The sequence below is a fragment of the Oryctolagus cuniculus genome, chromosome 12 (genome assembly GCF_051225735.1).
Source record: "Oryctolagus cuniculus isolate XC-2025 breed Fujian yellow rabbit chromosome 12, ASM5122573v1, whole genome shotgun sequence".
NCBI classification, from domain to species: domain Eukaryota; kingdom Metazoa; phylum Chordata; class Mammalia; order Lagomorpha; family Leporidae; genus Oryctolagus; species Oryctolagus cuniculus.
The window spans coordinates 92,920,588-92,947,951 of record NC_142878.1 but is presented as its reverse complement, the minus strand read 5'-3'; positions in this window follow the sequence as shown (position 1 = coordinate 92,947,951).

Sequence of the window (27,364 nt, the reverse complement as noted above, 5' to 3'; positions counted from 1 at the left end):
CAGCCAAGGGGCCGGAAAACTGTTTCCTGCAGAAGAACACTGACCAGCATATGTAGGTGGAGTGTCGCAGTTAGAGCATCTCCCAGCAACCCCTGCGGCAACAGCCACTTGGGGCAAGAATTAAAATTGGTGGGCAAAAGGATAATGAGGAAGAAAGTATTTATATCATCTCAAAGTGTCTTCTCATAAAAAGACTTGTTTTTCAAAGTGAAAGAGGGAAATTGGGCAACACCACCTTACCCAAGTGAGTCAAGTTTAGCATCAGCAACACGTCCTGGCTGATGGGATGCCCTGAGTAGGGCGCTGTAGCCATCAGGGCAAAGCTGCACAGCCCGACTCTCTAATCCAGAGGAAATATCATCACACAGACCCCACGGAGGGCACTGGACAACGTAACCGGCTGCCTCTCGTCTGACATGTGAGGATGGCGGAAACAGAGAGACACTGAGAAATGTGTCCCAGCCACAGGAGACCCGAGAGTGAGTGTCTTACCGCTAGGCTATGCACGTGCTTCTTCCTTGAACTTTCTGAAGTCCCCTTGTACACACATGCACGCACGTGCACACACACACACAGAGACACCAAGAGCATTTATAAAGGAAATTATAAAGCAAAATACCAATGTGACAAATATTGCTAGCTTTTCCTAACTTCTTTGAGTACTTCTGCAATATTTTTTCAATATTTGTTTATTTATTTGAGAGACAGAGTTACAGAGAGGCAGAAGGAGAGAGAGAGAGAGAGAGAGAGAGACAGAGGGAGAGAGAGATCCTCCATGGCTGGTTCATTTCCCCAAATGGCCACAATGGCCGGAGCTGCGCCAATCTGATGCCAGGAGCTTCTTCTGGGTCTCCCACATGAGTGCAGGGGCCCAAGGACTTGGGCCATCCTCCACTACTTTCCCAGGCCACAAGCAGAGAGTGGGGTTGGAAGTGGAGCAGCCAGGACTCAAAGTGGTGCCCACAGTGGATGCCAGCACAGCAGGTGGTGACTTTACCTACTACGCCACAGCGCCAGCCCTGCAATATATTTTTAAGCTGAAAATATTCTTAGAAAGCGTAAAAGACAAAAATTAACAAGGGAAATAGGTAGGACTTCTCACAAATTAGAAATTGTTGGTCCTTATCTAGTTGGCAATTCAGAACATCCTTGTATTGGTTCTCTCACGTGGGCAGCCTTCCCTGGGGTCACAGTGCCCATCGTGAGGGTTAGCGGGGAAAGCTGAGTTCTGCCTCCTCTGGCCTCTCCTTGAACATGGGCTTCTCTCCCCATGGGAGAAAGAGGTCTTTCGGCAGAGCCTGATCTCCTAGTTTTTGTCTCAAAACACACTTTCTTCCCAGAGGAAGCAGAGGGCCCTGTAAGACACAGGCATGCGGAGAGACTGTGTTCCTCCAGTCGCGATGCACGTGCAGCTGAAGAGGCCCCAAGCGGAGTCTGGGCCACAGCGGGGAGCCGTGTGGGGTCACCTTGGCCAGCTCCTCCCTTAGAAGAACGACCGAGGCCTGTGATGGGTAGGGACCTCCACTGCCTTGCAGCCCAGGGCTGTTAATGGCCACATAGTCAGGACCAGGAGCCAGAGGCCAGAGGACTGATAGATCCTTCTCTGAACTAGTTGGGTGTCCAAGAGCAAAAACCTTAGCAGCTTCAGCTTCCAATTTCCTCGCCCAAAGAGAGGGTCCCTTAACTCTGGCTTTCCCTCCTCTCCGAGGAGGCTTGGGAGATCTGGGGAATGGATGGGTTCTCAAGTTGTGCCCCAAATTTTTCAATGGGCAGGGCTATGTGCTGTGAAAATAAAAGTTCCAGGGATGTCAGAAGTCATTTGGGGCCCCTTCTGGGGACCAATAGAGTCGCAGCTGCTCCACTTTTGATCCAGCTCCCTGCTAAGGCACCTGGGAAAGCAGTGGAGGATGACCCAAGTGCTGGGACCCCTGTCACCCACGTGAGAGACCCAGATGAAGCTCCTGGGCTCCTGGCTCCTGGCTTCAGCCTGGCCCAGCCCTGGTTGGTGTGGCCATTTGGGGAGTGAACCAGCAGATGAAGACTTCTGTCTTTGCCTCTGTCTCTCCCTCTGTATAACTCCATCTTTTAAATAATAAATAAATAAATAAATAAATATTGATTGCCTGCCCTCTCACTTGCTTACCCATCCATTCATCCACCCCTGTGTCCATCCAGCTACTCCTTTATCCATCCAATATTTACTTGCCTACCCAACTCCCTCCCTCCTTCCCTCCTTCTTTCCTTCCTCCCTCCCTCTCTTCCTCTCTCCCTTCCTCCTTCCATCTGCCCATCTATCTATTCAACGTGTATCCCTTTATCCTCTCCATCTGTAATCCTGATATCAGCCAGCCAGCCAACATCCATCCATCCCTCTCTTTGTCCACCCTTTCTCTCATTCACCAAATAGTATGTTGGGCACTAGCTGATGCCGGACAATAGATGAGATTCTGAAATTCAATGATGAGTAAACCCAAATCATGGCCATAGCTCCCAGTGGAAAGAATAGTGTGTGCACGAAAACAATACACTAGGAGCTGCTAAGAAGAATGTACAAGGGTGCTTCAAATAGTCCATGGAAAATAAAATTGAATAAGTTTGCTTTGGTGTAAAAGAAGTTATGCAATCAAGCTGTCATATTTTCCATGAACTTTTTGAAGACTCTGTATGCATGGACTTCTTTTTTTTTTTTTCACCAAAATTGATGTCCACACATGCAGGGCCTGTGCACCAGGAAATCAGGGTTGGCTCAGCATCTCAGCACTCCCTCGCTGAGTGAGTGACAGTGAGAAGGGGCTCTTCCTTCGCTACCCTACTCTATAAACGTGGAGGAAGTGAGGTAAAACAACCTCTATGTTCCTCCCGGCTCCTACGTTCTCTGTGGGACCAGCACCCACATGCAAGCGCACTTGGTGCTCTGGGTCTCCCCCAGCGTAGCCACGGCTGGACATCGCACCATTAAGTGACTCGACTCCTATTTCCTGACATGCTTCCCCTCCTGGGTCCCCAGGAAGGGAAGACCCCAGAAGACATCAGCCATGATCGGTTGATCCTGCTCTATCACTCCCCAGAACCGTGCTGCTTCGGGGTGAGGAGCTGAGCACACCCGAGGCTGGCAGCTGGGAGCAGGGCCTGGAGGGACCAGGCTGTGCTGGCACGGGGGCTTTGGGGGACAATGAGCAACAGCCAGAGGTCTCAGAGCTAGAGGGGAGGGCTCTCCAGGGGGCCAAGAGGCCGTTTAAGGTGACAAGGGACGCTGCCAGGGATAGAATTTACAGATTGCACAGTTGTGCCAGAGGCCTGCCTGGGGCTTGGGGATGCTGGTTTGGGATTTGAGCTTTATCTCCTGGAATTTATTTTAAACCTGACTACCTGCTGAGGCAGCAAATGAAAGTTACACAAATCCCCATCAGTAGCTGATGCAGCCTCCGCCGCGGCCACCCGCCCGCCTGCCCACCGGGCAAGGCCTCCTATCTGACACCTGTCTGTACTACTTCGTCTTCTTAGGCTACCTGTGTCTCACCACTGAGCTAGCCAGTCCTGCCTCTTGAGGGGCCCCAAGACGGGCCACCCAGCTGTAGCTGGTTTCTGTCTGAGTGTGCCCTGCTGGGCCTCTAACTGCCAGCCCAGAGCTGTGAGCTCCCACCTCTTCCCTCTCCCTGCCAGTGATGTGCTGGGCTCCAGGCAGACCTTCCTGCAGGGAGAGCCTGACCCTTCCTTGTGCCCAGGAAAGCAGCCTTCAGGCACAGTGGTTCCCAGCACTTGGGGAGCACTTGCCAGAGCTGGCCTGGCCTGCCTCCCCCTGCACTGTTCTGACCTCCCCACCCCACCAGGGCACTTCAACATGCTTGTGGAAATGGAATTGAATGAGGAGTTGGTTTTGGTGCAAAACATTTTTGAAAACAGCTCATAATTTTCTCGTCGTGTGCTGTCTCTGTGAACTTTTGGGAGGCCCTCAAAGCCCCACCTATGATGGTTAGCACTGGGCAGCCACACAGCTGGGGGAGGGCCCCTAGAGACTCAGCCAAACACAAATCCGGTGTGGCCCCGGGGGCATTTGGGGGATGTGGTGAACCCCAGCAGCCGCGTGGCTGTAAGATGAGCTTGGTCCTCTCTAGCCTGGTAGGGCTGGCACCCAGATGTAGGCTTTAGGAGGAAGATTTTTTTTTGTATGTTCTGCACAAAGCAGTGGCTACCAGTGCAACAGACTTTTAAGGTTAATCAGCACTAACATTTTCTCCATTATCTCTCTGAGGCTAAGACAAATCAATAAGATGAAAGCTACGCCCTGACGTGTAGAACTTTCCAGCTCCCATGGAGTAAGTGCTGTCACCACCGCTGGCTTCAGGCCCCCAGCGTGAGTCACTGCGCATCATCGACAGCATGTCTTCCATAGCTACAAGAGATGCCAGCCAGCTCAGGAGCACCGACGACCGCAAAGCGCACTACAACATTCAGGCAGTAAAAGTTGTCAGTGTTCCTGAGCTTCGCTTTTGATTTCACTTATTTAATCATAGATTGGCCTAATTACAATTTGATTCACTATGTATTTTCATTTTATTCTTGTAAGGCAGAGAGATAGAAGGGAAACTTCCACCCCCTGGTCCACTCCCCCAGTTGACTGCAACAGCCAGAGCTGGGCTAGGCCAAAGCCAGGAGCCAGGCAGAGCCTCAGTCTGCCTCTCCCACGTGAGTGCCAGGGATCCAAGTACTTGAGGCATCATCTCCCAGGTGCATGTTAGCAAGAAGCTAAATAAGAACAAGTAGCTGGGACTCGAACCAGGAACTCCCATACAGGATATAGGCTTCTCAAGCAATGATTTAACCGCTAAGCCAAGCACTTGTCCCCTAATTTTTGAAACAGTAAAAGTTTGACAATCAGCCCACAAAATTCCTGAAAGTTACCCATCAGCTCCCAAACCTGTGGCCTCTATCTCTAGCACGCCATCAGAGGAAACACTTGAATGCCTCCTCTTCCATGAGGGCTCCCATGACCTCCCACGGGCTGTTTGCTGCTTACTCCCCAAAAGAACCTCCGCGCACCTGCTGTGTTGTCACTATTTACTTCCACGCTTGTCTCTGCGGGAGACTATACACTGAGGACTCGGAGTGCAAGCCATATGTAGCTCATTCGCCTTGAACGCCCACAGTATCCAGCTCAGGGTGCTCAGAGAAGTGTATTGTTCAATGCATACGGCAGGGATTTTCCAACTGCGTTCCCCAAGGGCACCAGCTCTGCAGAGCTGCGTCCGAAGTTCTCAGAGGCGGATAGGGAAGCTGAGTGGGTGGAGTTCCAAATGGGAGAACCAGGTACCAATGGAAAATGAGAAAGCACTCCTAGACGTTAAGATTGTTATTATCAAATACTGTATTCAAAGGTTGCAATACAGAGTTTTAAAAATGTTCCCATGGCTGGTGCTGTGGCATAGCAGGTAAAGCCTCCTCCTGCAGTGCCGGCATCCCACATGGGAGTCCTGGCTGCTCCACTTCCAATCCAGCTCTCTGCTGTTGCCTGGGAAAGCAGTAGAAGATGGCCCAGGTACTTGGGCCCCTGCACCCATGTGGGAGACCCAGGAGAAGCTCCTGGCTCCTGGCTTTGGATCAGCACAGCTCCAGCCATTGAAGCCAACTGAGTAAACCAGTGGATGGAAGATCTCTCTCTCCCTCTCCCTCTCCCTCTCCCTCTCCCTCTCCCTCTCCCTCTCCCTCTCCCTCTGCCTCTCCTTCTCCTTCTCTGTGTAACTCTTTCAAATAAATAAATAAATCTTTAAAAAAGAAAATGCTCCCATAACATGGAGCAAATGGCATGTAATATGAGAAAAAATATTCAAATAAGATTCATTCAGAAGGTCCCACATCCATCCAACAGTAGGAATTGCAGAAAAACAAAAACAATGGAAGAAAGGGAATTACTGCAAAAAGTAAGTATATTTTTTCATCTCCAGGGACACCGAGTCTTTACACTGAGAGGGCCAAGAGAAAGCCCAACAGACAGAGAATTGGGCAATTTAAGAATATCTAAGATTAACGAAGATCTGGCACATTTCTCAGGAAATCGGACCGTTCACAGCCTTGAACTTGTTTGACCGACAGATACGCAGCCATCAGACTGACAGCATAATCCTGGACAGAAACAAAACAGGCCAGAAAGGTAGCAGCCGACACTCACGAGACAGCACACCGTGCGGGCATGGCTGCTGGCCTCCAAGCACTTTGTAAACTGGCTGATCCTCACAAGGCTGCGAGGCAGGCACTGCTTTGGTCTTGGTTTGTTGATGGACGACCAAGGTGCAAGAACATGAAAGGACTTTGCTGGCTCCAGCAAATGCAAAGATTTGAACCCCGGCCGTGGCAGCCAGAGACCAGGCCTCACTACCCGTCCATATCCAAGCGCCACAGGCAGATGGCCTGGGACCTAGCGTTCTGCAGCCAGCCACATCGTCAAGCGTGAGCCAGAAACAGATAAAAGAACACGCACATTCAGACAGTTAAGGACTCAGAGGTTTACGGCCCATGCTTCCTTTCTGAGAAGGATTTTTACTTTATTAATTTAAAAAGCAGTGTGACAGAGAGAGAGAGGCACACACACACACACACACACACATCTTCCATCCAGGGGCCTCTGCTCCACAAATGTGAGTGCAGGGGCCCGAGCATGTGGGCCATCCTCTGCTGCTTTCCCAGGAACATTAGCAGGGAGCTGGGTCAGAAGCCAAGCAGCGGACACTGGAACCAGCACTCACATGGGATGCCTGCCTTGCAAGTATGGCGGCTTAAACACTGTGTCACAATGTTATTTAAATACGCATTTTAGTGATACTGATTTGGAAGCCCTGAAAGATAAAGTTACGGGGTGAAAATCAGTATAATTAATTCAGGAATTTAATGTAAAGCAATTCCAGATTGATCTGTATACAGTTTACCCGGAAAACCTTCCAGTCAAATAAGAGCAGAGAATCAGGAACCAAAATAGAATGAAATCAGAAAGAAACAAACACATCCCTATGTGTGTGTGTGTGTGTGTATGGAGATAAATTCCAGTGTGTGTGTGTATATGGAGATACATTCCAGTGTGTGTGTGTATGTATGTGTGAATGTGTGTATGTATGTATGTGTATGTGTGTATGCAAGTATGTGTGCATGGAGATACATTGCAGTGTGTGCATGTGTGTATATATGTGTGTGTGCATGTCTATGTGTATGTATGTGTATCTGTGTGTATGGAGATATATTCCAGTGTGTGTCTGTGTGTCTGTGTGTGTGTGGAGATACAGTCCAGTGTGTGCTTATGTGTGTGTAGGTGTGTGTGTGTGTGTGTGTGCAGGCTGGAAGATTTTATGAATATGGTGAAGAGGCCTATGCTTGTCTTCCCCAAACAAACAAAGCAAACAGAACACCAAGGGGAAGGGGAAGAACTTCGACCAGAAATTAATTGTTCAAGTAGGAAGCCAAGTAACATCTGACAAGATCTGGAAGAACCTGTCGAGGGGAAGAAAGGAAAATCCATGTGCTGTTGCTGCCAGAGCCTTTTCCTGTGAGCGGCACAGAAGTCCTGACGCTGTGACCCTGGAGGAGGAACGGAGACCTCGCGCAGTGCACGCCTGGATCACGGGGAGCAGGGGCGCATCCCGAGCACGACGCAAACACCCAGCCTTGGACTTGCACAGAAGAAATAGGAAAGGCTGGACGGTAAGTCCCCAACAGGAGCAAAGCGGAGCATCCTTGAGGAGAGAAACAGAGAGAGAAGCAAGGAAAGAGGAGGCATCACAGGACAGAGGAGAGAGGGAGGCATAGAAATGCTAATATCTTCACTTTACCAGATGGCCCCAGAAGTCGGCAGCTAGAAATACAGCACTTAAATGCGCTGCGTTAGGTAACAGAGAACCTAAGCTAGGGACAAAACGAGGTGAGGTTGGGCAGGGGAAGGGTGCTTGAGGTGGAGCGTCTGAGCCCAGCACAGCTGCAGAAGCAGAGCGTGTGGAGCTGACCACACATCCTGATTCCCTGGAGAGGCCCACGTTACACCTGTCGTCTTGTGTAACTACGGCTTGGATCCCTTTTCCCTTTCAACAGTTTCCTGGTTGGAGGATTAATGATATGCCACCTTATCTAAAACGGATAAAAATATCGGTATAAACACATGACATGGAAAAACCATCAAAGGAAGTAAAACAGGAACTCTTAAAAGTAAGTGTTTTATGGGGAAGGGGAGAGAGGGCCACAGCTCATCCCAGTTCAAATGCTGGCCTTTGGGGCTGCTGGGGGCCAGTGAGTAGTCATTCCATATATTTGATTTTGCTCAAACAGTGTGCGTTTTGAGGTTGACTAGATTCTTACAAATTAATAATTAAAACTATTTTTAAAAAACAGTTGCAGGGGTGCTGAATGATGTCCAGAGCTCTTACTGGCTTGGAGGCTTCCTGAGGTTTTGGGGCAGGATTGGGGAGCAAAGAGTTTCCCCTGGGAACACCCCCCCCCCCCCGCCCCGTGACTCTTCTGGATACAGTGGGAAGTGAAGAATTCACCAGCTGGTTCTTGGCAGATTGGCCTGGGAAGGAAAAAAAAAAAAAACCTTTTCCTGGTATCCCTAATGAACAGCCAGGCTAAGAGCTTCTGCATTTGGTGAGGGAGCCCCGGGCTCCCCAGGGTGAAGAATTCAGGCTGGCAGGGGATTAGGGGAGTAAGAATCACCCAACCACACTCACAGCTCGGGGAACTGGCCCACCGCCCAGTGGAGGCCACTCACGGCCTCCTGGGGCCACCACCAGGACCCTCTGACCCCCAGCCTCACGCTCACTTCACACTGGCAGTGGTCCAGGGCCGTGGCATGGGAAAGGCAGCAACACAGGTACAGGGGTGTGCTGAGTGCCAGACCCGCAGAATCAGAATTTCTGCAAACAGGATTTCAGGAGAAGGTGTGTTTCAACCAATGCCCCCGGCAGTTTTTAAGCCTGCAAACAGTTGAGAGCCACGGTCTCTAGAGAGAGCCAACCCCACCTACCTCAGGACCTTTGCCCCTGCGGCTTCCTCTGTTTGGTTAACAGCCCCACCTGCTCTCCCTCCTAAGTCCACACTTCCCCTGGGGAGCCTGTTGATTCTTGAGATAAGGAAAATTCTTCCCACTGCTCACTTTTTTGCACAACAGACTTTTCCTCTGATGCCATTACAATGGGAACTTACAAAACAATGTGTTCAATGTTCTCTTTAACCTTTAACGTCTGCACTTTGAGCCCCAGGCCTGACACCCATCAGGGGTTAAACAAGCAGCCCAGTGACAGAAGAAGAGAGGAACAGAGGCAGGATTCAACCCAGACCTGTGTGACCCCAAATCTCCTTAAATCTCCATGTTGAACAGCTTCTGAAAAACGATGAGGCAGAGCAGACATAGGAATGCTGGCCATTTGCTCAGCCTCCAGGCCCCTAAGCACTCTGCTTGCACACAATGGCGTTGATAGCCAGCAATCAAGGGGGCCGGTGAGAGCTTGGATCTTGCACAGCAAATTAGCAAGGCAGAGACAGACCTGAAACCCACGCCTGCCAGCCAGCGCACGCAGGCCCAGAGAGCGAGATGGCCCCTGGGAGCCCAGGGCAGCCGGCGACTCTGACGCCACCTGGAAGGAAAGCTTCCTCTGAGCCAAGGTGGCGATAATCTTAACAACCCACTGTGCTTCCGGTCAGAGACAGGCAAACCAGGATCAGCCAGAAATGCGGGCAGGGTGGTGGCAATGCGGTTAAGCTGCCCCACACTATACCAGCACCATGCATCAGAGCTCCCGTTCAAGTTCTGGCTACTCTGTTTCTGGTTCAGCTCCCTGCTAATGCACCTGGGAAGCAGCAGAGGATGGCCCCTAAGTTGGACCCCTGTGACCCACGGGGAAGGCCAAGATGGAGTTCTGGGCTCCTGGCATAGGCCTGACTCAGCCCCAGCCACTGAGGCCATCTGGGGAGTGAGCCAGCTCTCTTTCTCTCTCTCTCCCTTTCAAATAAATAAAATAAATATTTTAAAAAATAAATAAATAAGATTCCACCAAGTCAACAGGCCTGCTCCAGCTTACCTGCTAATTCCCAAGCAGGTTACAGAACACACTGGGATTTGCTCCAAAGTTTTCTCTAGCCCCGGTCTGGCATGGCAGCCTGAGTCCAGCCCTGCTACAGGCCAGCCGTGGACTAGGTAAGTGCCTATCAAATGCTAGTGTGTGTCAGAAAGATACTGTGAGACTGAAATCAGGGGAGGAGGAGAGGGGAAGAGAAAAGGATGGAACATTCCATCACCAGTGTCCTGGCCACTCTTCTGTCCTGGGCTTTGTTTGCTCTCACTCTTTCAATATTTGAGCTGTTTTTACAACTCTGCAAGTTAGAGAAAATGGATTATCCGTGTACATACCAATTACATGCACTACAATGCAATGGATTCTTGCCAGCAGGTTGTTGCCAGCTTTGCACCTGTTTGCAAATCCACCTCAGATTCCAGGTGACCTGTGCATGTTTCTTGTGTTCTTGGCATCATCCTTTGCATTGATTGTAACGTCTTAGTGGTTTCCGCACTTTTTAATGAGTACAATAAAATCGCCAACCTGGGTTCATCTTATATCCATGTGAGAGTCAATGTTTATACCATCTTTGAATAATTCCATGTGTGTATACAAATCTGGGGTCTCATGAAGGTATAGATTTTGATTCAAGGTCAGGGTCACCCTCTCCTGAAGGTCATGTCTTGCCCCTTCTGTGTGAAACACTTCCTGTGATGTTTTGCCTTGAATGGGTGATACCATGTGTCCATGGCTACCCTGTTATCTCCCCTTTAGATCTGATCCATGAGCACCAGACGGGTGTCAAGGCTTTGAGATTATTATTGGCGAAATCATGTATAACAGGACTTTTTGTCATTGAATGAGGATGCTACTAGAAACTGGCCCATCCCGGCCCAGGATCCCAGCCTCTCACCAGGGTTCCCCCACCCGATCCCACAGGTTGGCTGAACCTTGCATGCATGTCCACGCCCCCACAGGCTCACATGCTTCTGACTCTGAGCTGAGCCCAGGATGGAGGCCAGAGAGGTGGGAGGGGCCGTCCGTGACCAGAAGGGGGTCCCTTCAGCCTGGGCTTGAGTGCCCTCAGCAGCAGGGATAGGCACTCACTATGCCCAGGAGCTCTGCCCCCGGCTGACCACAGAGACGGTGCCCTGGGGGATCTCTTGGGAGCCCCTGGGCCTGTATCCAGGGCAGAAGGACCAGCATCCGGAAGAAGCTCCAACCCTCCCCTCCCCTGCACCTAAGTGAGCACTTTCTCTCCAAGCCTCCATCTCCATGTTTTTAAAAATATGTACAACTCTTAATTTTTTTCATTTACTTATTTTTGTTTTATTTAAACTGCAGAGAGAGAAACAAAGCCATAAAGAAAGATCTTCCAGCTAATTGGTTACTCCCTAAATGCCCAGGACGACCAGGACTGAGCCAGGCTGAAGCCAGGAGCCCAGAACTCAATCTGGGTCTCCCACATGGGTGGCAGGGGTCCAAAAACCGGAGCCATCACCAGCTGCCTTCCAGGGTATGCGTCAGCCGGAAGCTGAAACGAGAAACAGAGCTAGGGTCAAAACCAGTGTGAGCTGCAGTGCCGAAATCCAGCCCAAGCCTCAGTCTCTCCATCTGCACAAGGGGCACAGCACATTGCAGGGGTGAGGCTGAGAGGGCAGGGTGCCCGTGGGCACCCGGCAGAGTTCCTGCCAGCCACGCGACCACCCTTCCGGCTCTGCACTGCCGGCCTGTTCTCCCCAGGGAGCTCCTGAACAGCGGCCGCCCCGCCCTCGCCCTGCCCTCTTTCTACAGAGCAGAGTCGGGTGTGTTTGTCCTCATTTGGTCTTGTCTGTCCTCCTCCAAGAGGCCGGGGACCTTGTCTGTTGAAGACTGTGTTGCTGCCTCCAGATCTGTTCCCTGCATGTGGCCAGAGCTCAGGGGAAGCACAGGGGGGACTGACCCTTCCTGCGTTTACAGGGTTGGGGCAGAACAAAGCAGAAGGAGAAAGGAACTGGGGACTGTCACAGCCTCAGCTGCTCCTGCAGACAGCCCTTCATCCGCTCAGCAAATAGCGCGGAGGCTGCCGCCTGTGCCCCTGCCTCCTCTTCTGCATCCCTTCGGGCCCACAGGTGCCCCTGTAGAGTCAGGAACTTGACCTTCCAGCCCCTCTTCTTCCCATCTCCCTGCCTGTCCCCACCCTGCAGCCTCCTTAAGTTAAGCCTCAGAGATCTCTCAACCCCGCAAGAATGTGTTGATAAGGCTGGAATTCCGGGCATCCGGCCCCCAGGCTCCCGCAGACCAGGCCTGTGGCATGTTTAGGAGGCTGCAGATTTATTCCCTGTACCTAGAGGCTTCTTCTCTGCTCTGGAAAACTACTGGGCCTGAGACGGATGGGGCCCAGGGGGCGTCTGCAGGGGTCTCAGGAACAGGCAGAGCAGGGAGGTCCCGGGCGCTGCCAGCGCCACAGCTCTCCTCTGCCGGCCGCCGCCTCTCCAGGCTTGCCGTTGGTGTCTTGGTAATTAGCATCATGTAGCAGGGCTGGCAGTGAGCAAATAATGCAGCCAGGGTGTGGGGCAGGCTGGGGTGACACTAGGGAGGGGTGGGGAGTAGGGCTGGCCCTCAGGCTGCAAGATCTTGCCCGTGTAGTTTCATGGGCTATCAGTCCCTTTCTTCCCAGAGTGAGCCCGAACAGGGTTCACAGATTCTCCTGCACTCGCTCAGGCAGCGACTTGTGGGAGGCGCTTGAAGATATTCAGGAGCAGTCTCTGCCCCCAACTCTTCACGGTCAGAAAAAGGCATCTAAGTCAGCCTCAGGATGTGCTCGGTCCTCGCTCAGGACACTGAACCAGCGCCTGCCCCGCCCACCTCGGGGAGCACACTGCTGCTCACCCTGCTCATCAGGGGACTGCGCTGGGGAGAGGGCGGCGAAGCCCCAGGGCTGTGGACCAGCGACTGGGCAGCTTCCCCAGCCCTCCGCTCTGGTCACGGAGACAGCACCCTGGGGTCTGCCTCGGACCGGCCACCCTACAGCTGTCAGAACTCACCGAGACACATCCAGTGACACAGACACAGAGATTCATGCTCTCACCACACGCGCTCTCATGGGCTTGATCTGCATTAACTCATCCGATCCCCGCTACGCACTCCTGGGACATTTGTGCCATCGGTATTTCCCTTTCACAGATGAGAAGACTGAGGCACAGCCTACGTGTACATGGAGTTTGGGAACGAACCAGGCTGTGCAAGAGTCCACAGCTGCTCTTCAATTCCCAGCCTGCTAACGACCACCCACCCACCCAGCCAGCCATCCACCATCCACCCATCCAGCCACCCACCCATCCACCCATCCATTCTAAAAACTCTGCATGCAGGCACCATGCTGGCCGCTGAATTCCGGCAGGACACCCATTGTGAATAGTGTGGCACATGACACATGAGAAACGAGATGTGCCTTTCCCCAGATATCCATGGGGGACTGATACAAGACGCCCTCCCTGGGAGAGCAAAGCCAAGGGTGCTCAAGTCTCCTACATGGGCTGGTATCTGTGTGTAACCGGCACACATCCTCCCTTGCCCTTTAAATCATCTCTGGGTCACTCACAGCGCCTAATGTAAGTGCTGGGTAAGCACCTGCTACTCTACAGCTTAGCGGACAATAACGTGAGAAAAATCTGTACATGGCCAGCACATACATCCTTTTCTCCAAAACATGTTTGACCCAAGGCAGGTTAAATCCTTGGAGGCAAAACCCAGAGATGCAGAGAAGTAGCTGCATGAGACATACGGACTGCAGGAACACAGAAGTCCAGGGGGGTGGGTAGGGGGTCCAGGAGGGCTTCCTGGAGAGGGTGCTGCCAGGCAGAGAAGGGGCATTTCCCAAAGTGAAACTGGCAGGGGAGGCATCGGGAGGAGGAGTGTGGAGAGTGCGACAGGAGAAGGGCAGCAGCATCAGGTTGGGATGACGTTACAGGCAAGGCAGACGTGCCAGCCTCCTCCCCAGTGACTAGCCTTGAGGGAGCTGAGTGGGGGCTGGCTGGTCTGAATGTTTTTATTAAAAGCTAATTGACACAAGATTCAAAGCACATGAAAGACACACGATGAAAAGTTTCCTTCAGGTTCCCTCCTCATCTCTGGTTTTAAAATTTCCTTCCAGACATCTCTATTCTACGCTTACGTAAGCTAATTATCTGCCTGCTTGTCCATCTAGCTCTACCTCCATTTTTAGCCTCAGAGGTCACACACTATTCCTCTCTGAACCTTTTTATCCCTCTAGGAATACATCTCAGAGACCGCCGCTGTGGTGTAGCGGGTAAAGCCCCAGGCTGCAGTGCTGGCATCCCATGTGGGTGCCAGTTCAAGTCCTGGCTGCTCCACTTCCAATCCTGCTCTCTGCTATGGCCTGGGAAAGCAGTAGAAGATGGCCCAAGTCCTTGGACCCCTGCACCTGCGTGGGAGACCTGGAAGAAGCTCCTGGCTCCTGGCTTCAGATGAGCACAGCTCCAGCCATTGCAGCCAATTGGGGAGTGAATCAGCGGATGGAAGATCTCTCTCTCTCTCTCTCTCTGCCTCTCCTCTTCTCTGTGTAACTCTGACTTTCAAATAAATAAATAAATCTTAGAAAAAGAGAGAGAGAAAGACAGGGACTCATAAAAAAATTAACACTCGTATTTATGATGCCAGTGATCACCCGAGGCTTTTGCCATGTGCTGCCAAGGCTATAGAAGTCTTTTGTGACCACAGAATCCATCAGTATTTGGACACGGCCATAAGCAAAGTGGAAGTTCTCTCCTCCCTTCGGAGAAAAGCACATCCTTCTTTGATGGCCCCTTCTTTCCACTGAGGTCTCACAGAGATCCTCCGTGTAGGATATTTTTTGCCACAGAGTCTTGGTTTTCCATGCCTGAGATGCTCTCATAGGCCTTTCAGCCAGACCAGGAAGCCTTAGAGGCTGATTCTGAGGTCAGAGTGTTATTTACAACAAATGTCAATCTAGGAATTTGCTGTGTGGACTGCTTCCCATATTGGACATTCCTTTCTTTTTTTGTTTTGTTTTTGTTTTTTTTTGTTTTGTTTTGTTTTGTTTTTTGATAGGCAGAGTTAGACAGTGAGAGAGAGACAGAGAGAAAGGTCTTCCTTCAGTTGGTTCACCCCCCAAATGGTCACAACGGCTGGCGCGCTGCACTGATCCAAAGCCAAGAGCCAGGTGCTTCCTCCTGGTCTCCCATGCAGGTGCAGGGTTCCATGCACTTGGGCCATCTTCCACTGCCTTCCTGGGCCACAGCAGAGAGCTGGACTGGAAGAGGAGCAACCGGGACAGAACCGGCACCCTGACCAGGACTAGAACCCGGGTACCAGTGCTGCAGGTGGAGGATTAGCCTAGTGAGCCACGGCACTGGCCTCCTTTCTTTTTAATTGTATTATTATTACCAGGCAGTTGATGTTATTTATTTGATCACTTTTACACTTAAACCTATCTATATGTTGACTTTAACATTTAATATGATCATTTTAACAATTAAGATGGCATTTATACCACTGATTTCAATGGGTTTGAGGTCCCATGACATGTTTTTAGGCTGTACCCTTAGTCTGTAGGACTGTATGCAGACTATACTGCTTTAGAGTTATAGACTACCTCCTCCCTCTCTTATCCCCCTCTTATTTTTTACTGGGATCTTTTCCCAATTGACTTAATATACATATGATTAACTCTATATTACATAAAGAGTTCAACATATAATATGAAGATGAAAAGAGAAAAAAAAAGAAAGAAAATAAAAAAGGAAATACCAAATTAAAAAGTAACAATAAAAAAAACTGTCACTTGGGGCCGGTGCCATGGCTCACTTGGTTAATCCTCCGCCTGCGGCGCCGGCATCCCATATGGTCACCAGGTTCTAGTCCCGGTTGTTCCTCTTCCAGTCCAGCTCTCTGCTGTGGTGCTGGGAGCACAGTGGAGGACGGCCCAAGTGCTTGGACCCCTGCACCCGCATGGGAGATCAGGAGGAAGCACCTGGCTCCTGGCTTTTGATTGGCACAGCACCAGCCGTAGTAGCCATTTGGGGGGTGAACCAATGGAAGGAAGACCTTTCTCTTTGTCTATAACTCTACCTGTAAAAAAAAAAAATTGTCACTCAACAGTCAGAATAGGGACTATTCAAGTCATTGATTCTAAAAGTGTCAATTTCACTTCTATAGCTTTCATTTTAGGTAAGAACATATGGTATTTGTCTCTTTGGAACTGGGTTATTCACTAAGTATGAAGTTTCCCAGCTTGCTCCGTTTTGTTGCAAATGACAGGATTTCATCCTTTTTATTGCTGTGTAGTATTCCATTGTGTACATATCCCACAATTTATTTATCCAGTCTTTGGTTGATGAGCATTTAGGTTGATTCCATGTCTTAACTATTGTGAATTGAGCTGCAATAAATATGGAGGTGCAGATAGCTCTTTTGTTTACTGATTTCATTTTCCATTGGTTAATTCTCAGGAGTGGGATGGCTGGGTCATATGGTAGGTCTATATTCAGATTTTTTAGCTATCTCCATATTGTCTTCCATAGTGGCTTTACCAGTTTACATTCCCACCAATAGTGGGTTAGATGAATAGACCAATGGACCAGAAACTCCTGAAATCACTCCAAACATCTACAACCAACTTGTATCTGATAAATGAACAAAAATCAATCCCTGGGGCAGGGACAGTCTATTCAACAAATGGTGCTGGGGAAACTGGATGTCCACATGTAGAAGCATGAAGCAAGGCCCCTACCTTACACAAAAATCCACTCTACATGGGTTAAAGATCTAAATCTATGCCATGACACCATCAAATGATTAGAGAACACTGGGGAAACCCTGCAAGACATTGGCACAGGCAAAGAATTCCTAGAAAAGACCCCAGAGGCACAGGTAGTCAAAGCCAAAATGAACAAACAGGATTACCTCAAATTGAGAAGTTTCTGTACAGCAAAAGAAACGGTCAGGAAAGTGAAGAGGCAACTGGCAGAATGGGAGAAATTATTTGCAACTATGCAACAGATAAAGGGTTAATAACCAGAATCTATAAAGAGATCAAGAAGCTCCACAACAACAAAACAAACAACCCACTTAAGAGATGGGCCAAGGACTTAAACAGACATTTTTCAAAAGAGGAAATCCCAATGGCCAACAGGCACATGAAAAAATGTTCAGGATCACTGTCAGGGAAATGCAAATCAAAACCACAATGAGGTTTCACCTCACCCCAGTTAGAAAGGCTCTCATACAGAAATCTACCAACAACAGATGCTGGCGAGGATGTGGGGAAAGGGCACCCCACGATTCTGATTTAATTAGGCTGAAGTGGGGGCTTCGGCCTCAGTGTTTTATAAGCATCCCAGCTGGTGCCAGCGTGAAGACGTGGCCAAGAACCAGGACTAACACTGCCTGGTATCCTCACAGCAAGAGCCTGAAACAGGAGTGACAGGGGCGGCTCTGGGGGGATGGGGGAGTGGGTAAAGTGGCATTTACTGCAGGGCGATGTTGCCTGGCCCTGTGTCAGGATCAGTGCGGGGGCTCTGGAGCTCCTGTTTCATCTGTCACTTGTGGGGAAAGGTATCAGGATCCTCGTCCCCAGGTGACAAATAGGAAACGCAGTGGGGTGGGCCATGGCCACCTTGAGAGCAGTGACACTGTAGCGCTGGGAATGCAGCCGCACCCCCACACCCAGTGGGTCCTGACCCCAGGGAGGCCTGAAACAGGACGAGAAGGACGCACCCGCTGGTGCTAACCGTGGGTGCCGTGCTTCTTACTCCAGCCTCCAAGCAGTGGAAGGCAATCGCGTGGCCCTTTTCTGGCGTGCCAGGCTGTGTTCCAGAGCACACCCAGTGGGTGAGCAAGGCCACGGCTGCCCAAGTCCCAGGCTGAATAGAAATAAACAGGATCTTTACCTGCAAGGATGGGGCTCCCAAGCACAGTGAGAAAATGTCCCCAGGCAAAACTTGCTAAGTTGTCTCGCTTTGGTTATCTACACTCTGGAAGAATAGCTGGGATATCCAGAAAAAATAAAAATTTAAAAAAAAAAAACTGCATTCTCGCCACCCACCTGGAGACAGTGGGAAGTCTGGGCGAGACCATTCTTTCTATTTCTCTCTGTCAGTATGCATAGAGCTCAGGGTACACATCGTATTCCACCAGTGGATCTACTGCAGGAAGTTTCTTTGTTTTTTTTTTTAATTGCATGTATTTTTTAAGGATTTCTTTGTTTATTTATTTGAGAGGTAGAGTTACAGAGAGAGGTAGAGCGATCTTCCATCCGCTGGTTCACTCCCCAAATAGCTGCAACGGCTGGAGCTGCACCCATCTGAAGCCAGAAGCCAAGAGCTTCTACCAGGTCCTCCATGCAGTGCAGGGGCCCAGGGACTTGGGCCATCCTCTACTACTTTCCCAGGCCACAGAGCTGGATCGGAAGAGGGGCAGCCAGGAATAGAACTGGTGCCCATGTGGGATGCTAGCACTGCAAGCGGAGGATTAACCTACTGTGCCACAGTGCAGCCCGTGGTTTTTTTTTTTTTATCGGAAACACAGAAAGAGAAATAGAGACACAGACTGAAGGCTCCCATCAGATGGCTAATTCCCCAGATGGCCAAGTAGCAAAAGCAGGACTGAGCTGTCCTTGCTGCCTCCAGGAATCTGCCCTGGTGGGGAGTAAAGCCGGGAGCCAGAGCCTAGAATCATAGCCCCGCACTCCAATACAGCATGCGGTGTCTGAACCGTCATCACGGCCACCAAGCCAGATGCACACGCTGCAACCTCCTTTTCAAAAAAGTTTCGATTGATGTATTTTCATTTTATGTGAAAGGCTGACAGAGAGAACTCGCGTTGGCCGATTCTCTCCACACGTGCCTGCAACAGCCAGGGCTAGACCAGGCTGAAGCTCCTGGACATCAGCCTGGCTCTCCCACCTGGGTGGTCCAAGTGCCTCAACCATCATCTGCTGCCTCCCAGGGTGTGTGTTCTCAGGAAATTGGAATCGGAAGTGGAGCTGGGATTCAAACTCACACTCTAGTACAGAATGTGGCCAGAACAACCACCAAATGCCTTCCCTACAACCTCCTTTCTTTTTTAAAAAAGATTTATTTATTTATTTGAAAGCCAGAGTAACACAGAGAGAGAAAAGGCAGAGAGAGAGGTCTTCCATCCGCTGGTTCACCCCCTAGTTGGCTGCAACGCCCGGAGCTGTGCAGATCCGAAGCCAGAAGCCAGGAGTTTCTCCAGGTCTCCCATGCAGGTGCAGGGGCCCAAGCACTTGGTCCATCTTCTACTGCTTTCCCAGGCCACAGCAGAGAGCCGGATTGGAAGAGGAGCAGCCAGGACTTGAACTGGCGCCCATATGGGATGCAGGCACTGCTGGCAGCGGCTTTACCGGCTATGCCACAGCGCCGGCCCCTACCTCCTTTCTAAATTCAATCACATGTCATGTTCGTGCCAAGACACAGAGCACCCCCTCACCCCATCTGCTCTGGAGTCGCTATAGTTGTACAGATGCACCCTCTCCTGCTGATGGGCCTCGGGGTTGTTTCTAAGCACATCTTGTTTTAAATGTGCTGGGAGATGAAAATTCCAGCGTGGTCTTAACGAAAAACTCCACAGTGAAAGTTTGTGCTTGGGGACGGGGGAGCTGGCTAGAGTGAATAGTGGTTTCACTTGCGTGTGCACGTGTGGGAGCGTGTGTGAGTATCAATGTGGGTTTTCAGGGGTGGGATTTGATTTAAATAATTTAATGGTTGTTAACCCATAGAGATCCTCTCCCTGTGTGTGTGTGTGCACACACACACACACACACACACACACCATTATTTGCAGTTGAGATATGGTTGCAAAAGTAACACTGGGCAGAGCCACCTGATGAGGTCACGTGGCCAGCAGCAAAGGTCAGGTGCCCTGTGCCAGCTTGGACCCTGGACATACAGCTTGATCTGAACAAACTGCTGTGAGCAGTGGCCACACGCGTGCACACGCACACATGCACACACACATGCCCCAGCCCATCTTAGCCTCCCTGTGTGCAAGGTGCCTGGCTGATAATGGGATCTGCATGTCCGGGGGCAGGCGTAATTGAATGGCTGAGGGCATTAAGTCCTTGATTAAACTGGCTGTTCATTTGAAGGGACAATTAACCCAGCTAATGTCCCAGGCCAGCCCAGCAGCAAAGTCCCCATCAAAGGACATATTGAGCTGCTAATGAAGTGGCTGCCTCACGTTTACGGAGGAGGGTAGGTCTCTGGGGAACCTTCCTGCCCAGGTCAAGCTGAAGCCACAGACACTTCCAAGCAAGGAGACTGCGTGTCTAACGAGCCCAACATGGGGTTGTCTTTGCTTGACTTCGGCCGTGAAAGAGGACATTGCTTCTGGGGAAGGTTTCTCTGGCAGGGGGAACGGCCTCCCCTTCTGACTTTTCACGCCTACATCGGATGGAGTTGCTGCAGCCCTCTGGCAGCCACGTGGGGACCTTAAGGGCGTCCCACCTCCGTGGGCCAGACCAGATGAGTGACAGGTCAGCTGCCAAGCATGACCGGGGACCCCAACAGGCTTGCAGAGAGCAAGAGAGGGCAGGAGCAGGTTGGTGGGAAATCCCAGCTCCCACAGGAGCAAGCAGAAGTCACTCGGGCGACAGGGGTGTGTCTCTGCGCCAAGCACTGGGCTCTGGGATTTGAGGGACTCTCAGAACTGCCTTCCCACAGTACAAGCTGGGGACCATGACCCAACTACAGAGGAGGGACCAGGCCTGGGGCATGGTGTGGTTAGGAAGAGGGGGCCGGATTAAAATTCAAAGATTGCTCAGCTCCAAAGTCCTTAGCACCCTCTTTGGGTAAGTTATGCTTGCACCAGCCAGCCTGCAGGCCAGCCAGCGTCCATTCTCCCATTTGTTCTCATCACTTGTCCTGTGCCAGGCACTGCAGGAGAAGCAGGGATAGAACAATGGTCACTGCGCTCCTAGTCCACTGCACGGATGGCACAAGTCCCCCTTGTATAAAGGCTGGTGGCCGCTTTCTAGGTCTTCTCACACCTCCCAGATCTCTGGAAGGCTCTGAGCCATAAAGTCACAGCCCCATGTTGGGTTTGAGTCTTGGCTTGATGCATAGACTGCATGGCCTTGAGCCAAGTTCTCTCCCCACCCCCACCCCCATCTGCAAAATTGGGATAATAGAGAGCACTTGGAAGGACTGCTGGGAGCACAAAGGGAGACCTTTTTCTTAAGGAGCTTTGCAAGCTCCAGTGTTCAAAGCAAATACCCGGTAGTGGATCCATTCTCTCCATGCATTCACGCACCCTCCTGGAGGAAGAGGCTTTCTTGCAATGTGATCAGCAAGCAACTTGGAAAAGCTCGTTTGTCACACATAGTAGACTTGCTCCAGGGTGCCTGGTGAGAGATGTCCCTGCGGAGTCTCCAGGGAGCCTTGAGAAAGCCTGCCCGAGGCACAGAAGGGTGACTGGGACATGCACCTTGCACATCAGAGCCTTGTCCGTAACACTGGCAGCGGTACCGGAGAGGGGGCTGCTGTTGGGACGGGTGTTCTCCGGGTTCTGCTACTGCTGCTACTGTTCAGCAGGAGGGCATCTGAGGCGAGCACGCATTCTAGCTGGGAAGGGGAGCAAACAGGACTCCAGGGCGGCTGCCACAGAGCAGCTCGCACCAGCAGCTGCAAAACTGAGTCGCGTTGCCTGACTCAGAGCAAAGGGACAGCCTCACGCCGGGTCTGCAGGAGCAGAGCCTGCACCCTTCCTCATGCGCCAGACTGCTTTTTTGTTAGCTGCGCCTTCCAGGGGGCACCCGGCGAGGCCTTGTGTTCCAGGAGGCCGCCTGGGGAGGCCTCCACACCTCCATGCTGCCGAGTTGCTCTTGGCCCAGGGAGATCATCGCTGTGGGCTCTGCAGAAGGCAATGGCACCTGTTAATCCCCCTCTGGCTCTGATTTTCCACCCTCATCTCCGGGTCCAGGCAGACCTTTGTCTGGTCCTTTCTGAACAGCAAATGAGGGGGGGTTTCCTTCCCTGTGATATCATACCAGGACCCTCAGCGTCTCTTCTGTTGATCTCCCAGGAAATGAAAGATGAGAGTGTATCAGACTTTAGGCCTTAGAATTAACAGTATAGAGCCCTGAACAGCTGTCCCCTGCCTTCTTATAAAATAAAGGCTCATACACACACGCACACACACAGAGACACACACACACACACACACACACACTCCCTAGTAAGTGATCTTGAAGTGTCCCATGTGCGTGGTCTCCATACATGCGTGTCTGTGGGGACACACCTGTGTACGGATATATCTATAGCGGTCTCTGTGGATGGACACATGTCCCTGCAGACGAGTGGCTCAGTCCACGTGAGTGTGCCGCTGTGGGGAAGGGACCACTGTTAGCCCATGTCCCCATGCCAGGGGTGCATGGAGGTGGAGACCCTCACGGGCAGGGCGCAGTCCTGCTCTGGCTCCAGAGACTGAGCAGGTGCACAGAGAACGAGGGCGTCTCTGTCAATGCCAAGGTCAAAACAATCTTATCCCATGAGGGGAACCTCCTGTTGGGTATAGACGCCCAGGCTGACAACCTCCACATTTGGAAGTCGAAAATACCCATCTTACAATAAGGCAAAGGCTGGTTTTCATTTATCTCTATTAAAGCACTTATGAACGATTTATTGCTTAAAGGAAATAGAAGAGAAAATCATCCCCAAAACCTCATGCCACTATGATTCATCTGATGCTGAGGCTTAGGATATCCGGAGCAGGCACTGTGGTTTAAAAAAAATACAGAAATAAATTTTTTAATACCAAAGAATCAATAAACTATACTCAGGTTGAGACATGAAGCAATACGTGGAAAGAACTCTGGAGATCAAAGAAGGAAGTTGTGTGTGTGTGTGTGTGTGTGTGTTGTGCATACATGGGTGTACATCATTGTGTCCTTACATTGTATTGTGCATGTGTGTGCTACACCTGTGTCTGTATGTTGTATCGTGTCTGTGTGTGTACGCCTGTGTGTATATACGTATATGAACATTGTACGTGCCTGTGCATCTGTATATATGTACATATGTGCATGTTGTATGTATCTGTGTGTCTGAGTGAGTGTGTGACCTTGAACATGACACCCCCGCCTTGCCCCCATGCCTGGGCTTCAGTTCCGTTTCTTACACAACAAGGAGGAAGAGAAGGGAGCCTGGTTCCTGGGTGGGGGTGGGAGGCCTGCAGGTGCTCAGTTCTGACCAGTTCCTACTTCTCCCCGGAAGTTCACCCACTGACTCTCCTCCTCCCTGCTCCACACCCTGGTGTGGGCTCCCGAGGAAGGCCTGAGGTCTTTGCCTTTATCCCACATTCATCTGTCTCTGTGTGCCCTGGGACTGGCCCTTCTCTTCCGGGGACTCGGGCAGGAAAGTGAGGTGGCGAGAGACCCCCGCCCCTGGCACTGTCCCTCTCCACAAGCAAGCTCCTGTCCCAGAGGGCTGGTGCAAGCTAGAAGGTGGTCCAGGGATGGTTACACACACCAAGCCCTCCTCAGAGCCGGACAGCCCGGGGACCAGCCCGGCAGTGTCTCAGGCACAGAGCCTGCACAGAGAGTACTGCAGACACACGTGCAGCACAGTGAGCATCCTTGGAGCCTCCTGCCCTGCCTCCCACCCATCCTGCCCTCAATGGATGCTGGGAGTCTGTGAGCATGGTCACCCTCTCCTGCTGTCTCCTCGGCTGCACCAACAGCATCACTGGGAGAGCATTTAGAAGTAAGGGTGCCCCGTCCCCAGGTCTAGTGAATCCCAATCTGGAAGTGCAAGGTTCACACACACCTGCAGGCTCAAAGTCCACCCGATGACGCTAATGCACAGTACAGCTGGCCAGCGCTACATACACACACACACACACTCATACACACACACGCAGACGGGATCTCCTGGAGACCAAATTCAGGTCTCCCACTTGCCCTCTGCTGAGCTCACAACATTTTTGGATGCCCCGGAACTTCTGATTAGGGAGGGCTGGGTGCACCTGGGAATCTGCATTCACAACTCCCAGCCCCTGGCTCTGGTGCAGCAGGGCCTTGGTCCTTCTTAAATAAATAAATAAATAAATAAATAAACTTGAAAGGCATAGTTATAGACAGAGGGGAGAGACAGGTCTTCCATCCACTGGTTCACATCCCAAATGACCACAATGGCTGGAGCTGAGCCGATCTGAAGCCAGGATCCAGAAGCTTCTTCCGGGTCTCCCACATGGGTGCAGGGGCCCAAGCACTTGGGCCATCTCCTACTGCTTTCCCAGGCCCTAGCAGAGAGCTGGATTGGAAGCGGAGCCGCTGGGACTCGAACCAGAGCCCATATGGGATGCTGGTGCCACAGGCAGATGCTTAACCCACTGTGCCACAGTGCCGGCCCCCACCCAGGCCATTTTAACAACAGCAACTGGAAGACTTCAGGAGCAGGGCGAGACCTCCTGGCCCCATGCAGACTGCAGATGCTATGGAGTAAGAGTCGTCCGTGGTGCGAAACCTGCGCATTCCCCGCGCCCTCCTCTCCACGCGCACACACACAAAACCCATCTGATTCTGTTCCTTCCCATGGCCCTGGTGACAAAGACCCTCAATCACGGGCAGCCTGGGAGGGCCCACAGGTCTAACCCAGCCTTGGGGCCTCCCCTGGGCACCTGGCCCTGGCAGTTGGGCCTCTGCAGGCCACGCCAAACTGCTCCCTGCTCAGAACTCTCGTGACCCCTCACCTGCCCAGGTCACTGCGAGCGAGCTCCCACGGCTCCAGGAGCCCAGGCCTCTACCCAAAGTGCACCTGCAGGAAGGTGGCTCCTGGGTGCCGCTGACCCATCAGTCAGCACTGCCATCCACCATGTGCTCAGGAAAGATTCGCAGAGGGAGTAAGTGACAGCTCACCAAGTCACACGTTTTGGGTCGCGGTGATTGAGTAGATTTTCCAGCCTCGCTGAGGCGGCAGGCAGGGGACTGTGTCCCTGAGGACATGCGGAGAGTGCAGAAGGCCAGCCACCCTGGCCCTGCATGTGCGTATGTACACACGCATGTGGGAGTGACCTCGGCCCTGAGCCTCCTTGTGGCAATCACAGAATGGCTCGTGCAAGTCTGACTTTTCTCCCTGTTACAAGGACCCCTGGGCCAGACACCTGCAGTACATGGAATTGCTCAAAGCACCCATTAGAAATGGGGGACCGGGAGCCTCAGTTGTCCAGGGTTTGACTAGGAGAGGGCTTGGGGGGAGGGGTGAAGAGCGTGGCTCCTGAATTGAATCTAGGTGTCTAGAAGGCCAGGCCAGGCCCTGCCTGCATTGTGCCTCATTGTCCGTGGTCCCCTGGGAATAACACTGCTGAAGCTCCTGGCTAGGGAGTGCACGGGCCAGAGGACTGGCTGGAGACACGGTGTGCCCGGCTCCGGCCTTCTCCGAGGGAGTCTCCCCGAGCACCTGCCTCCCCCTCCCTGGCCCTGGCCCTGATCCCCAGCACTGCCCGGCACAGGGCCAGGCACACCGCTGATGCTCCTTCCAACACTGCTGGCTTGTCTCGGAACTGGATGCAGGGCCTGCACGCGGAGTCAGCAGTGGTAGGCGTCAGCAGTCCGCTTCCCCTGCTGGAGACAGCACCGGCCTGGGGTTCACCCCACAGCGCCATGTGTGTGAGCGTCCAGCCCTGTGGCTCCCAGGGCTGAGGTCTGTGGTGCTTTGCATTGTCCATGGTAGAGAGGGCTGCGCCCAGGGGTGGGAGTGCTGGTGGGGTGCCCCGGGGGACCTGGGTGCGGGCTGGCTGATAGCACCAGCTTGACAGTGTTGCTGACCCGCGGAAACAGAAGCAGGGTGTGCCTCTCCCCGCCCCGCCACCCCACCGCGGTGCTGCAAAGCCGCTTCCGTGGCTTCCTTCTCTTGCCCTAAGCTATGAGCAGTAGATTGGATGAAAATTATCAAGCCTCCTTGTCTAGAATAAATATTCTTGAAATGGAGCAAGTTATAAATAAGCAAGCAGCAATATCCTGCATTATGAATATATAATTTCCATCCTTAATAGCTGACTGGGCCCCAGGGACTGCCTGAAAATGGCCTATCAGCCCTGATATTTTATATTACAGAAAAAAAGCCCCCCTACTTTTGTTTCTTTGCCCATGGACAGCTCAGTCTCTGGGGGGAAATAACGGGAATTGAAAGTCTCAGGGAACCCGTGTGCCAAACGCGGGTGCTGCATTTTCCAAAGATGTCAGAGGAGGCACAGGTTCACACAGACTCCAGGCGTGGAGGCTGGGAGGGGCAGCCGAGCTGGTCTGGTCCTATCATCTCATCATCACAGAACAGGAATTGGAGGACCAGAGAGGCAAGGCGACTGACTGGAAGTCACACAGCAGAGGACTGCATTCTAGCAGCCTGTTGAGTCTGCCGGGTCCGCACTGCCTGCCCTCTGCTCCCTCTGCCATGTGGCTGCCCTCAGGCCCGAAGGGAAAGTCTGCAGCCCACAGAACCTTGCCGGGGGACTGCGCCAGCCGGGATACACCGGTGGTTTCCTGTCCCTTGTCTCATCACTCAGGCACAGTGCATCCTCCCTGGTCCCTGGCAGGGTCCAGTCCGGAACACACCACGTTAGATGCCTACTGAGTGCCAAGTGCCAGGTCTAAATCGCACAGCGACTACACATCACTGCATTTTCAGTCCTCTGCAAGTGCTACCACTTGAGCATTGTCATTGCCATTGTAAGGACAAGTGAGGCGAGGCCAGCCAAGGGGGTTAGGCAACTTGTCCAAGTTGCACAGCCAGGCAGGGCAGGGCTGAGGCTGCCTGCTCACAAGGCCTCCCTCCACTCCTCTCACCACCTCCCGGCCAGGCGACCCGCTTTCTCAGGAGCAGAATAAAACTGGGAAATGAATTCAGCAGCAGGTCCCCAGCGACGGAGCAGAGGCGGAGGGGAGAAGCCAGAGTGCGCGTTAGATGTAAATGTCCTCTTCTGAGTCTCAAGTCTCCAGGTACGCTCAGAACCGCAAGCCCACGTCTGAGATTCTGATTTGGATGGTATTAGCTATAATGGCTTCATTTTTTTAAAGCCATTTAATTACTAATCAGCGCAGCCGTGCAAGCGAATGTGAGAGACCCGCTTTGCATCTCAAGAAAGGGCCTTCCTCGGCGGGCAGCTGAGAAGCCTGCCAGGGGCCCTGAGCCGAGCCACGCGGTCTCTTCCCCATCACAGCCCCCCAGCCCCATGCCCGGCTCTGCCCCCAGCCCGCTCTGCTCCTTGACACTTGTCCCTGAAATCACAGAATCTCAGCACGTCTGAGAGCAGCTATGTTCACGGCTGGCCAGCCCCGTCCCTCCCAGCTCCCTTCA